This window comes from Solanum pennellii, chromosome 4 (assembly GCF_001406875.1).
Source record: "Solanum pennellii chromosome 4, SPENNV200".
NCBI lineage: Eukaryota > Viridiplantae > Streptophyta > Magnoliopsida > Solanales > Solanaceae > Solanum > Solanum pennellii.
The window spans coordinates 50,960,212-50,976,234 of NC_028640.1; the positions used below are offsets into that span (position 1 = coordinate 50,960,212).

The 16,023-nt window shown below is 36.1% G+C and overlaps 1 pseudogene; it reads left to right on the top strand.

The window, feature by feature from the left end:
• Positions 1-16,023, top strand: part of LOC107016241 — a 33,428-nt pseudogene that overhangs the window by 6,991 nt on the left and 10,414 nt on the right.

A 16,023-nucleotide genomic window follows, 5' to 3' on the forward strand; every position in this document is an offset into this window, starting at 1 on the left:
GGGGGGGGGGGGGGACTAATATAGATAATTTCTCCATAATTAGCTAAAGTGAAACTAAACTCCAAATATCTTCATTTTATCTTATATCACATTTCTCACCAATCTAGCAGCAAAAATTCCCTCACTATCTCACCCTGTAAGCATTTCTTTTTAAGGAAGAAGAGGAAGAGAGATCTGATAGGTGGAAGGATTTCTTGGAGCGTCAAGTGGAGTCTGCTGAGTTGCCCATAAATGGGATATCTGCAGACAAAAGTTCTACTAATCCTGGTGCTGAACCAATTGCTCAGGAGGTATGTTGTGATGGACAGAATGGGGAAGAAGGTCAACTTCTAAGCACAACAGAGAAGGATGATAGATTGATCTCTGTAGAGAGAAAAATTTGTCAGGCTCAACAATGGACGGAAATTAGACACTCTCTACATGCTGTTGAGGATATGATGAGCACTCGTGTAAAAAAGAAAGTAAACTCAGTCAAACAGGAGCAAGGTTCTGGTCTGCGGAAGCCCCTTCCTGCAATTGAAGAGTCTAGACCCATGAAAGGAGTATCAGAAGAGGACTCAGAAGATGAGTTTTATGATATGGAAAGATCAAAATCTTTGGAAAAATCTGAATTAGATACCATGCAAGACATCCCTTTAAATGATACTGTTAGCCATTTGGCTTATTCTAGTCAAGAGTCTTTGCCTCCTTGGAAAGAAGAATTGGAGTGTCTTGTTCAGGGTGGGCGTGAGGGTAAGCAGAGTGGAGACCTATTATCAAGATTTGCTTGCATTAGGCACTAGATCTGGTAATAATACAGCGCATAATAGTGTGGAATCTGAAGACTCTGGAAATTCTGTTAATCCAAGCATGGACTCTGCATGTATACCTGAGAAATGCAGAGGTCATATTGAAAAGGTCATTGAATGTGCTATATGTAAACTATTCTTTTGAGTACCTTTTGTTATGTTCCTTCTGTTTGTCCATTTTGGGTCCAATCTTATCTTGCTGTTTTATTGCAGGATCTACCACGGACGTTTCCTGGACATCCTGCTCTAGACGAGGATGGAAGAAATGCTTTAAGGCGTTTACTTACAGCATATGCTCGACACAATCCCTCAGTCGGCTATTGTCAGTATTCTGTTAGCATATTGCTATCATATTTACTCGTCTTTTTCTTCCCTCGGTGTTCTGAAAATTGCAGGGAAGATAGTCATGTTTGTTAAGATCCTTGAAATTCTATTTGAGCACGAGGCGAGAAGAAAATTGGGTTACCGCCATTACAAGTTTGTTGTTGATTCAGTTTTGGTGTTTATTTTTACCATAGCCTAGGCTCTGTGTTTGGAGGAAGAGATATAAATTAATACTAATAGTCCTTTAACTATCTTTATAAAGTAAGTTAATTGTACAATTTTAAAAAAATTTAGGTAAGGTAATAATTTCGCAAGTACAATGGAGGTACCAAAAACAGTACATAAGCATGACTGATTGATAAGGACCGATGTAGCCAGAGATTCAAATAGATACCGTCTCTAATGTGCTATTTTTTCCTAAAACCAAAACACTAATTTTTGGATACAACTGAATTTGACATATTGAAAAGGATCATTTCTTCCTTCAGAACAGCCACACTGTCTCTGTGTTACAGATAGGGATACATCTTGTATTGCGTCTTCTTCACATGTTGTGCCTGTCAACCACATAATAAATGTCATTTTCCAATAGAACCCCACATACATCCAAGAGAAAACCCCAGACCTCCCAAGTTTTTGATAGCTATGCAAAAAATTCAACAATCAGCTGTTCAGAAGAATTCTCACAAGAAAACATCTACTGCATAGGTGTAAACCTCTCTTCTGAAGTCTTTCTTGAGTTAAACATGCACTATGTGCTTCTAGTCAACTAAAACAGGCCACCTTAGGTAGTGCTTTGGTCTTCTAAAGCATCTTCCATGGATAAAGCTTATCAAACACACCAGAGTCTCCCTGCAGCATTTTGTAATAAATACTCTTTAACGATCTATTTCCAGATGATAACAATTATATAGCTGGTAATGCACTTGTGTATCCTGTGTCTTTACTTGCTATTACAACTATTTTCTTTATTAAAATTTTCAGATAAAGTCAATAATTTTATTAAAGGGCTCCTTGTGTTCAAGTAGTATACCAAATGATAGTATTCTATTTCGCAAAAAGTCACCAAATCATCCATATAATTAGGAACCTCATAGATGCATCAAAAAGAAGCTAGATTCACGAGGATAACTGTTTCTTAAAAACACTTTTTAACTTTTCCAAACACCTCCAAAACTTAAAAAATGCGTAAAAGCCAAAAACACCTAAAAATAAGCTAATCCAGACACCCCCTTACATAGATGTAACCTGATTCAGAACAACATAATGAGGATACAATATTAGAAAATATAATATGGGTATATTTTTTTTAAAATTCCTGTATGAGACGCTTCGGGGTGGTCCAGTGGTTTGAGCTTGGGACTTCCATGTTAGAGGTCTCAAGTTCGAAACCCCTTGCCAGCGAAAGCAAGGGGTTTGCCTTCTGGGTCGAGCTCGTGGCACCAGGCTTGCCTAGTGCGGGTTACCTCTCCTATGTAGTTTCCGAGCTATTGCATAGGAGTGGGGTTTTACTTTGTGCGCACCCAAAAGGGTAGTGGCTGCGGGTTTCCCTTGTCGTAAAAAAGTTCGTGGATGAGTAGGGAAGGATGAAAAAAATAAAGAGCTAAACATTGCGAACTTGGAAAATTGGAAAATTGAAAATCAGAAAAAGGAAGTGGTCCTATGTGAGTGCTCATTATCACTTTCATGTTTAAGCCCTTGGGGCTTAGTTCAAGTGGCAAAGGTTGAGGGACCTGTGACCTAAGTCACATGTTCAAGCCTTGTGCAATGTGAAGAACTAAACTTGGTATTTATGTGGAAAAGGGTAGAAAACAGATCCATTATCTTTGAGGATCAAATGATGCGCGTGGTCCTAACTCCTAATCAAGGCTTGGTCCCCCTGACGGATTTCTTGATCATGAAAAAAGGATTACCACATGCATGTTCAGATTTCTTTTTGTTCCCCTCTCCTTTCATGGGTATCTGGGTTGTTGAGCTCTAAATTTGTTCTTTTTAAGCGTTAATCCCCATTGACTGCTTTCTGAAGTCCCCTTTGTCTCACAGTTGACAAAGGGTAATTTTACTTGCATAAGTATTGATAAGGATAAGAAAATATGTTAAAATAATTGTTGAGAAATTACTATGATTTGGATTCAAATTATTGTTTGAATATGTGGATTCTTGAAATAAGTGAAAGATGTAGAATATTATAATCCATTTCAGTGTGTCGAACATTGTTCTCAGATTGTTTTAAGGGGTTCTGTACTGCTGTTGACATGGTGTTATTGCTCTTCTTCTGTGTAAATTCCCAGCATCTCATTCTAGATTTTATTATTAAGCTCTATTTTCTTCTGAAAGATATTGTAGACAATGCGTTACTTTTAATTTGTGAAAATTTGATTCTTTACCTATTTAAGAATTATCCAAACAATTCTTTTCCTTAAGTGGATTAATAGTCCTTTGGCATTGATCAAATGCATCTTTGGTCTAAAAATGCAGGCCATGAATTTTTTTGCTGGTCTATTATTGCTTCTGATGCCGGAGGAAAATGCATTTTGGTACGTTTCTTAACTTTGTTTACATCTTATATTCCAGATGGATATGTCTTAGTTTATGTATGTAGATGAAAGTTGCTTCTACTCATAGTTCAGAATCAGAGAGCATTGGTGTTCTTTAGCAGATCATACTTGCAGAGTTATTTGTTATGAAGATGTAAAATGAGTTTGCGTTAACTTTTGTCAGTTTGGGCTCGTTGGAATCAAGATGATGCTGAAACTTATAGGACTTTTTTTTTTATAATAAAACTTACAGGACTTTGATGGGGACTTTGGATGATTACTTTGATGGATACTACTCAGAAGAGATGGTAGAGTCTCAGGTAAAAGAAAGTTTTGGTCTTTCCTTGCTATAACTTGGCTCTTCATGCTCCTTTCATTACTTTGGTATGTTTCAATTGCATATCAGAAGTATGAACATATCAAACAAGATTTTATTTGCTTGATCATCTCTTGTCAGGTTGACCAACTTGTTCTTGAGGAGTTGGTGCGAGAAAAATTTCCGAAGTTGGGTATGTCTTTTTCTTTGACTTCCTTTTGTAAAGCGCCTTTCTTCAGATTATCTGTCCGTGCGATTGGTGGTTATTATTATTATTATTATTGTTAACTTTTTGTGTCTTCCAAATGCGTTCTTGCAGTTAATCATCTGGATTACCTGGGAGTGCAGGTAGCATGGGTTACAGGACCATGGTTCCTCTCCATATTTATGAACATGCTTCCGTGGGAAAGTGGTTGGTTTCTCTCTCTCATGAAAAATTTAAGTTGTATGGTGGCTGAGAATGCAGATGTAACCAAGTTTAAGTTGTCAGTATGCTTAACTTAGGTCACTGCGTTGGGAATCTTCTTATTCACATTTCACGCCTTGTTCATCTTACTGTTTGTTGACTCCCTTTCTTATTATTTTTCCTTGATTTTAGTCCTTAGAGTATGGGATGTTCTTCTGCTTGAAGGAAATCGAGTGATGTTATTTCGTTCAGCGCTTGCTTTGATGGAATTGTATGGTAATCTTTGAGTTTACAACAATTTATAATTGCTAGTTCTTTTATTCCTTGCAGCTTTGATCTATATTCATTTTTTGGTTGCACAAAAGTGATTTGTTTGGTCCTGTCCAGGACCCGCATTAGTTACCACAAAAGATGCTGGGGATGCAGTCACTCTGCTGCAGTCACTTGCTGGCTCGACATTCGATAGCAGTCAACTTGTTCTGACTGCCTGCATGGGCTATCAAAATGTTAATGAAGCTAGATTAGAAGTACTAAGAAATAAGCATCGACCAGCCGTGAAAGCTGCACTGGAAGAGAGGTCTATAGGGCTTCGAGTTCTGAGGAACCCTCAGGGTCTAGTATCTAAACTATACAGTTTTAAGCATGATTCTGGATCTGCATTTTCAGGAGCCACTAAAACAGATCAAAAGGCTGATACGGAGACAAATAGTGATGCATCTCAGACTGATAGTGCATCTGCTAATATGGATGAACTTTACATGGGTCTGAATGGGAGCGTGGAAATAGATTCTGTTCCAGATCTTCAAGAGCAGGTAGCTTTTTGGTGATATTTCCTTTAAAAAATTATCAAATATGTCAGTCTGTCCTTTGAACTTACAAGCCTCTCCTGATCAACTTCTAATAAACATATCTTACACAATCAACTTCTAATAAACATGTACACTACTCGATCATCTTGTCAAACTTTTAAAACGAGCACTTTAAAATCGATCCATGCAATTTATGTAAGTTACTAAATTGGTATGCAAATCTTTTTGGAAGTGAAACTTTGAAATGGTCAATAATCAAGTTAAGCATTGTGCTTAAGATTCTACACTCCTGGAAGATGCTTACAGAACAATCAGAAGTGTACCACACAGTGAGGTTACCTCTTTTTTGAGAAGAATTCTACTTGGTTTAGAACCTTCATCAAAAAGTTTTTGGAATGTCCTTGAGGCAGGAGCTTTATTTTATGATACCATTCATAATTAACATATTGTTTAATCATTTCAAATGATATATGTTACTTCCCCTGTCCCAATTTATGGGCACTCGATAGAATTTCAAAAGTCAATTGAATTTTTTATATATCTTTTAAATATTTTTAGTTGTTAGTTGTTGTAATTTATAGTATTTTTTACCTAATTTTCAAATATATAACAAACTAAAAAAGAAAGTAAGACAAACAAATTAAAATGAAAAAGTACAAAATGACCAAATTGCCCTTGTTTAGAAAGCAGGCATGTTGACGACCGTCTGCCTACTCCCTAGACTATTATTGATAGTATATATATGTGTGCATATATATATATATATAGTGGTTGTTAGACCGACTTAAATGTATGAGGCAAAGTGCTGACTAGTCAAGCACTCCAATGTTCAGAAGATGCATGTCACGAAAATGAAGTTATTGAGGTGGATTGTGGCATGCAAGAAGCGATATTGAGGATATTCGGGATAAAGTGAGAATGACCTCCGTGGAGGACAAGATGTAGGAAGCGAGATTGAGATGGTTTGGACATATAAAGAGGAGATGCATGGACACCCTTGTGAGGAGGTGCGAGAGGTTAGTTATAGTAGGTACGAGAAGAGATAGAAGTCGGCCAAAAATGTATTGGAAAGAATTGATTGATAGACATGACACTACTTTAGATTATTGAGAACATGACCTTAGATAGGAGGGTGTGAAGGATACGTATTAAGGTAGAAGGTTAGTAAATAGTGGAGTGTTAAATTGTTTTCCGAGGGTTAGGCTTATTGGTGTTTGTCGTTGTACTAGCTGTAATTTTGTAGTTCTTGCTTTTGATATCCATCATTGTTTATTATTTATTGTGTTTCGATTATTGCACTATTTTGCTGTTGTTGTTCCTTTGTTGTTGGATTTGCACTCTTCCCTTGTTAGTTGGTGTGTTTTCATATTTTTGTACTCGGATGTTATATGCTTGAGTGAGGTTCTTTCGAAAACAACCTCTACCTCCACGAGGTAGTAGTAAATTTTTTCGTACACCCTACCTTCCCAGACCCCCACTTGTGGGGTTCCACTGGGTATGATGATGGCGATGATAAATATATATATATATATATAGAGAGAGAGAGAGAGAGAGATAAATAACCAAGAACTCAATAGAAATAATAAATTAAGCAAATCTTTAAATTTGAAGTAACATGACAGATACTAGAACTAGATAATCAAGAATCCGCCGAAGTCATAACATGTTAAACAAATGCAAAATCAAATTACAAATGGAACAACATCCTATTTTTCAACAAGATCTTCAAACTCTTAAGGTGTCATCACGTTATGATTTTGGTCATCAAAGGCTTCTTCAACTAAAATTCTACTTGAACTCGTAGTTGCTCTTTTCTTGCCCCTTGAAGTACTCTCCCTAAAAACCATAAATATTCTTCTCAGCACAACTTTCCATAGCAACATGACCATAAGTGATATCTTCTTCATCTTCTTGATCTTGAAAGGCAACAATTAAGCATTCATTTGCTTCATCAGTAATGTCCAAACAAATTCGATTAATGGTATTGCGAGTTTTGTAACGACTGCACCATCGTTCTGTTATATTTAACAAACACTAGATCATTGACACACTCTAGCTCAAGCCTGCTCCTCTTTTTAGTATGAATCTGCACATCAGTCGTAGAGAGTAATTAATATGATTACTTAGGACAGTTGAGATACAATTTAGTTTAGTAATAATGTAATATAGCTTCTCATATTTTCATACACACTTTCTTTCGCATCTGGATGAGCTACAAGTTAAACTTTAAACTCTAATAGCAAATTGCTGCAATTTGGAACTTGTGAGAAATATATTATTGAAATTGTGTATCTACATTATAACATTGAGACCCTATTTATGGACACTACATTGGACTCTTTTTCAAATTAGGCTTTCTATTCCTATTTAAGTAGGATTTATATATTTATTTCTATTCTAACACGCCCCCTCAAGCTGGTACATACAAATCATATGTACCTAACTTGGTGAAGATATCCGTAAGTTGATAATTCAACTTCACAAATTTTGTAATAATATCTACCCGAGAGTTTCTTTTCTCTGACAAAGTGATAGTCAATCTCAATGTGCTTATTCCTTTCATGAAATACTGAATTTGATGCAATATGAAGGGTTGCTTGATTATCACAAACAAGTTCCATCGAACTGATTTCGCCAAATTTTAGCAATCTCAGCAATTGTTTGATTCGAACTAGCTCACAAGTTGCTGTAGCCATTGTTCGATATTCTGATTCTGCACTAGATTGAGCAACCACTATGTTTCTTACTCTTTTAGGACATCAAATTGCCTCCTACTAAAACACAATATGCTGGTGTCGAACGTCTATCAGCAGGGTGATCCTGCCCAAATAACGTCTGTATATCCAGTGATATGCTCATGGCCTTGATCCCCCAAAGAGTAGTCTTTTACTAGGAGCTGACTTTATATATTGTAAAATACGAACAACTGCTTCCCAATGACTATCAACTTTCCAACCAACCGTCTATACCTTTCAGGATTACTTGAAGGTTTTTAACATTCGGATCCACAGGAGTGTCAATGGGTCTACATCCCATCATTCATGTCTCCTCAAGAATGTTTGAGGCATACCTGCGTTGAGAAATAAAAATACCTGATCTAGACTGTGCAACCTCAATATCTAGAAATGCTTAAAGAGATGTTGCTTCAAATTAGTGATACCATCTTGATCGTTGCCCGTGATGCTATATCATCAACATTAAGAACCAAATAAATACACCGATTTGGTGCAGAATGCCGATAAAACACAGAATGATCAGCTTCGCTATGAGTCATGTCAAACTCTTAAATTAGTTTCCAAACCAGGCTCGAGGAGACTGTTTCAGACCATATGTTGTGAAAGGCGATCCCCTCGTTGCCAATGGCGAGAGGCGAGGCGAGGTGACCCTTCATCGCTTTTTAGCTTTGTGGCGAGGCGATCTTCGACGGGTGAGGCCATAACGGTAAAGGCGAGAGGCGAGAAAGGCACCGCTTTTTGTATTTTCGTTAAAAAAGGCTACTAATTTAGGATTTTAAAAGCTAAAGGTTACTTTTAGGGTTTTCGACTACACTCCTCTGATGATCAGCCAGACTTCTCCGGCAACTCCAAAGTCCAATCAATACATATTTCTTCTTCTTCCTCAGTTTCTTTTCCTTCTCCTTCCTTAGATTTCAGAGTCACTTCTACCTTTGTTTTGACTTATGTTCTGTTTTTTCTCATTCAAGTTCTAGACTTTTAGCATGTAATATCTATTTTGACCTTTTGAATTGAAATATTTGCTAATATGTTATTGCTATTGAGATTTTTGATTACTTATAAATACAATTAAATATTTAAATTTTTGGTATTAATTAGCGTCACACTTCAAAAAGGCAAGCGCCTCACCGCTCGCCTCACCTTGTGGCGAGGCAGACCCTTGTCGCCTTTTATCGCCTTTCGTCGTCCAAAAAACGGCCATAGAGTTACTTACGCGATCGGCATACAAGGCTACTATACTCCCTCGAGCAACAAAACCAAGTGGTTGCTCCATATAGACTTCTTCCGCAAGATCACCATGTAGAAAAACATTTTTAATGTCCAACTGATAAAGAGGCCAGTGATTAGTAACAGCCATAGATAGAAAAAGTCGGACATATGCTACTTTAACCATGAGACTGATTGTTGGAATGGCTGACTGCTGGAACTGGAACTGGAATTGTTGGAAATAGATCTGACTGCCGGAAAAAGAGATCTGATAATTCAAAAACTGATCTAGAACTGTTGGAAATAGATCCGACTGCCGGAAAAGAGATCTGATCACCAAAAATTGATCGTAATCAGGAAAAAATTATATGGTTAGACTCGGAATTAGGAGGCGACCCCACTGGAAAAAGAAAATTGCTGAAAAACACTGCCAGAAAATTTTGTCTTCTCGGGCAACAATAGGTCATCGGAAATTGCCCAGTGACGGCTGATTAATTTTCTCACCATTGCTCGGATACCATGTGAGATATATAGGAGAAATATGTCATTGAAATTGTGTATCTACATTATTACATTGAGACCCTATTTACAGACACTACATTGGACTCCTTTTCAAATTAGGATTCATATCCTATTCTTATTCTTATTCCTTTTCTAAGTAGGATTTATATCTTGAAAATGTTGCCAAGCATCAAGTTGATATAATGTGTAGCACATGGAGTCCAAGAAACGTGCCGGAACACTTCCTTCAGTATGTCACCCACTTTAACATTCTCACTTGCATTTTTGATAACTACTTGTACAATATTTTCCTTCCCAATTTCAATATAATCTTCTTAAATAAGTTGAACATTTTAGTGGAGTCGGTAGACAAGTCACTAGCATCGTGGGTTTCAACAAATGCACTACCTTGTGGAAAATTTCACCAAAACATTTTCTCATTAACTTATCCATCATAATGGAACATCCAGAAAGTTTTCCATTGCACTTTATGCCCCTCACAGTCTTGTTTATCTTCTCCACCGCTTTTTTAAATGAGGAACTCTTACTTCGTGATAGGTGGGAGGTTTCATTCCTTGGCCATATTGGCCTATAACCTTAATGAATTCACCAAAACTCTCTATGTAGTTGACACAATAAAAAGGGAAGCCTGCATCATACATTCACCTTGCAAAAGCAGCTACAACACACTTCCTTAAAATCTTTTTGGCAGAATCTAAATGAATACTCCACCTTTTCTCTTTTCATTTGGTTTTTGCTAGAAATAAAGACTAAGAGGACCTTTAATATTGCTAGCGATGGATGATCCACTTCCACTAGTTGAAGATTTTGAGGAAGGCCCCATTGACAAATCATTGGCTTGTTCAACGCCATCATCATCCATTTGATCATCTTCATCAACAAGATTAAACATAGAAGATCCATCACTCATTTGGGTTTTTAACTAGCAAGATACTCTCTCATTTCTTCCTTAACAAAATGCGGAACTTTTGGACATACTTTGACATTTTTATAACCACCAATTAGAGGTTTCTTGTGCCAAAATATTCCAGTGTTCTATATCACATGGCAAAAGACTCATTGGACTTTTCAGTACTGCTCATTTTCCATACGCCCAAGCTGGATCTCTTTTTTGGCTTTGATGCATTGTAAAAAAAAAAGAATTTAGTACTATCACAAAAAAGAACAAGAACAAAAGAAAAACAGTGAAAAGAGACGCAGAACAGCGAAAAACTTTACAAAACAGAGGGAGAAGTGCATAACATAGACAAAAAACAGAGCTGAATAGAGAGAAAATACAAAGCAGAGAAAACAATTGCAAAACAGACAAAAAAACCAGAGAAGTCACAGAATGTAAGTTGAATAAAAAACCTAGTAATGCAGTCGCAGGCTCACAATAGAGAAATAGAGAAAAGAGAGAAAAAGAGAAAAAGAGAAGAAGAGAAAAGAAAACTTATCTTGAAAAACATCCAGCAGTTGCGTGAAAGAGAATTGCTAGGCTGTCGCAGCATACACAGCAAGAAAAGTGAAACAGAAGAAATGTTTGGAAAGAAGTCGCATAAGAATTTTGACAAAATTTTAATAAAACCCCAGTTAAGCTGTCAACCTTGTTTAGGTAAGCTTTTCGCACTTTTACTACTCTTGCCTTTTCACCCAAGCCTCATTTCAGGACAGAAAAGTGCAAGAGAAGTGCCTCGCTTCGTTTACTGGTTTAAGTGATGAAGCGCTCACTTTTATTAACACTGCTCGTGGCTGAACTGAAGGTGTGCAATTGCTGGTTTAGTAGTTGAACCTTCTGGACAATTAGGGAAGAAAAAGAGCAAGTGAAGGAAGAAAATAGTCCTTGGGTTTGTTATTGGAGGGGTAGGCTATGGGCTGTTTGTTGAATAAAGGAAATGATTTCATAGTTTGTGTTTGTGAGCATAGGTTGCGGAGAAAGGCCATATATAGGATCTTGTCAAAGATTTTAAAAAAAGAGTGCCTCAGTCCCAAACAAGTTGAGGTCAGCTTTATGAATCGTCACAGACCTTGTTTCCTCATTTAGGCTCAACTCATCTTGTCAAAGATAATTGTTAAACAATAACAAGGAAATTTTTTCAGAAATGTAAAATTAGGAAGAGCTGGATGAGATAGATATGTGCAGATGGTTTGGTTTTTAAAGAACAGATAATGTCTACAGTGTACTAAAGCCGTCTAAATTCTGAACTGCTAGACTCTTACTTCACTCTCTCTGTCTGTCTGTCTCTCTCTCTCTCTCTCTATATATATATATATATATTATATTTTGTTCTTTTTTTCTCTTATAATGAGATCATCTCTCTAGGGTATGCAATATCAAAATAAAAGCAGATCCTCAGTGTATTCTGATTCATGTGTACAACTTTAAATGCATGTGGTGTACCATATTATCTTTACTTTTTGCGTAATGTACGGCTTTAATGCAGGTGGGTTGGCTGAAGGTTGAATTGTGCAAGTTGTTGGAGGAGAAACGATCTGCTGAACTTAGGTGCGTACATTTTAGTCTTCAGGTTATTCTGTGCATATTTACTTTTGTCATAGTTGCTCACTGTAAATTGTAGCTTCTTTTATACATTCTTGTCCTTACGAATATCATGATTTGTAACAGCTTATTGATTTAGTGTAGAATCTGAAACTTTTGTGCTACTAGAAGGTGTGAGAAATCAATTTTGTACTTCTAGCGCATGTGAATTATCTTTTTTTGTGGGTTAATTTTAGGAGGCCAAGAAAAATCACAAATTTGAGACCATGTTTCCCAGCCGATGCCACTTCAGTAATCTTCTACCTTTAGAGTAACCAAGTAGGAACAAAAGTAGAAGTTTTGATGCCTCAACTTTCTGATGTTCGGTTATTCAGTGCATGACGGTAGTATCTGAAAGAACAAGCATCTCCGCAGCCTAAAGTCACTAAAGGAATTGCACAATTCCTATTCAAATTAAAGTATAGCCGGTATAATTTTTTTTTTAAAATTAAAAAAAGAACTTTGATGCTAAGAGTTTGGAAGTTAAACTCTATCTTTAGAGAGTGATCTATCAATTTCTCCATTTCCACTATATTTCTGTATAAGCTCTTCTGCAGAACTCTATACCAATTCATGGGTGTCTGAAACGAAAGAAAGTCGACAATTTTGAAAATGAGAATAGTTATGTCCTTTTCATGTATATTTTTTATTGTCTGCAGAGCGGAGGAGTTAGAAACAGCATTGATGGAGATGGTAAAGCAGGATAACAGACGGCAGCTGAGCGCAAGGGTTCTTAAGGATCTTTCATATGATTAAATTAAATAACTGTTGTTTGAGTAGGAAATCATATCCCCACTTTCATCACTCACATCCCTGGGTGACAAAAGACGGTGAAACTCCCCAGCTTACTGTGCATTTTCCCCAGCATTCTTGTGTTCTTTCTATAAGCCTGTGAATGGATTTGGTCAAAGTGAAGCCATCTACTTATCTGGTTGCTTGTGCATATTTCATCTCTGTACTCTCTATTAGACCATTACAGATATATTTCTCCAAAGCATTGTGAAAATCTTTAATGCACCCTTGCCATTCATACCTAAGTTTCTTTCTTGTATAGTACCGTGGATAAGTAGAGGGTAAAGATGTCTGGGCATGAGGTGATGGAACACTATTAAACTGTCTCAACCATAAGGAAGTCCCTCGAAATCCCGGGACAGCATTTATAATTTCTTTTGTCTCTTCCTCTCAGGGTTTTGCTTGATAACAATTCTCTGGTTCAAACATATTTCCAATATGATTCACAAGTTTCCATAATGTGTGCCACCTCTTCACATCTTTTTTCATTATGGATGAAAAGGGCTTCCAAAACTATTTATATGGTTGGCACAACTTTCTTTCCCAAAACTTCATTGATAAGTTCCACATATGTTAAGCATAATGGTTCTCAAGTTCGGATAAACGAGGAGGATTGCGGTAGGTTAATGACTAGCATTAAGACTATGTTTGTCCAGTTACTGAGTCAACTAACGTTTTGAACTATGGAGAAAGTTTCATGAAGTGCGTATGTGAAGATGGATATACTATATTGTATACGATTAGTATTACATCCACCAGAAGGTGCAAGTTGCATACTTGAATCTTGTAATACTGAAGTTGCTTGATTGTAAGAGCCTGCATACTTCCAAATATGAAACTTGGAATCTGAATCACCAAAAGGGAAAGTGGAAAGAATCTTAAATCTCTTGGAATTATAGTGGACTTAGTTAAGTGCATAACACAAAGGAAGCAAAGAATCTAACATCAGTAATAACAATTAGTTGTGATCACTAGTAATATGAGTAGGGATGATTGATAAATGGGAGATCTTGAACCCTAATTGCTTTTAAGATACAAATTATTTAGTGCTGGAATGAAAAAGATTTAAGCCTGAATAAAGCATAACGAATCAAAAACGATTCATACTGACCTCAACTAATTTAGGATTGGAGCTTAGTTGATTTCTTTACTTCATGTTTAGCTTTTTTTTCCTTATACCACAGCGATAATTGCTTTTGAGTTGTTTCTTCTTTTTCTTTGCTTATTTGAAGATTAAATATCACAATGACAATTGCACATTGGCATATTCTTACTATTCAGGTCGAGCAACTAGAACAAGAGGTTGCTGAGCTTGGACAGGTCCTTGCTGATAAGCAAGAGCAAGAGAATGCCATGCTTCAGGTGATAATTCTCATTAAATATTTGATGATAACATATGTGAATATTATCTAATATGTTTGTCCTTGTTCGCTTTGGCAATTTATGTGAATGAATTTTTCTATATAGGTTCTCATGAGGTGGAGCAAGAACAGAGGGTAACAGAAGATGCTCGTAGGTTCGCTGAACAAGGCAGCAGCTCAAAGATATGCCTCTCAGATGCTACAGGTTTTTCTACTCTTGAAATTCTTAATGAAACATTTCAACATCTAATTCCTTTTCGGTATGAGAGGGTTGCTCAAGTGGTAAGCACCCTCCACCTATAAACTTGAGGTTGTGGGTTCGAGTCACCAAGGGAAAAAAATTGAAAGCTCCTAGGGAAGGTGTAAAAAAAAACCTTTTCTTCAATTTTTAATCCAATAAGTAGTAAACTAGGTCAAACTTTTTGTGCTTATTTGTATACATTGTTAATGCAATGGAATTTCTCCTTTTCCTGGAAAACGGTTAAAAATGCTGGTGAACTGTGTGAAATTGAACAAAAATGCCCTATGTACCAAATATGTCTCCGCCGTTAATAGTTTGATCCAAAAAAAAATGCCCCTTATTGATAATTTGGCCCACAAATGTCTCTGTTGTTAAACTTTTGGATAAAAATGTCTTTCCTAATAAATATATTGTTTCTTTTCTTTTTAAACCCAATTTTTCCAAATAAAGTTTATCTTTAAAGAACCCTTTTTTTCTTTTTTCTTTTCATTAAAATCTCTTTAGCTGATAAAAAAAGTGGGAAGTATTTTTTTTTCTTATTAACTAGGTAAATTACCAGTGCTTCGCACGGGATTGGACTATTTTATTACACTTACATATGATTATTTGGTAATATGACCTACAGCAAATGATTAAGTTTCATGGAAAATGAGGAATGAAAAAGGTTCATAAGAAGTTTAATTAATGTATTTCAATTCGATTCCTCTATAGCAAAAAAAAAAAAACTACAATAGTGGCAGAAATAAAAGTTTTGTTTACTAAAAAACCAAATGTAATAAATTCAACCATTTCAAAAACGTTATGAGTTGTGGAATTAAATATGCGAGAGTAGTAACGTGACATTGCAATCGAAATCAATTTTCTTTGTTTATTCGAAGAAACCCGTAGAAAGGGACAAAAGAGAAGATCAATTTTCAATCATCTTCTGTGTAACTTTTAACAAAGTTAAAAGAAAAAAGTAACCAGAATAGCAAAAAGAGTTGTCATACTTACATGAATCACTACGACTTATAGTAAAGATTAAGCTCCATGAAATAGGAGGATGAAAATTTTTAGGAATGAAACAAACTTCATAAGAAACTTAATCAATGTAATTGAATTCAACTATCCAACGGAAAAAACCTTCAAATAATAGTGGCACCAAATCCCTCTATTTATTGTGCCTTATCGGAAAGGTCACAACTCTTTGGAAAAGTTGCAACCATTTGGAAAGGTCACAACCTCTTATAAAAGTCACAATTTTCATAAAAATCGCAACTCTTGATAAAAGTCACAACTTTTCAGCAAAGTTACAACTTTTGATATAAAAGTTGCAACTCTTCATAAAAGTTGCAACTTTTCATAAAGTCACAATTCTTCATAAAAGTCACAACTTTTCATAAAAGTCACAACTTTTCATAAAAGTCACAAAATCTTCATTAAAATCGCAACTCTTCATAAAAGTCACAATTTTTCTTGAAAGGGGAAG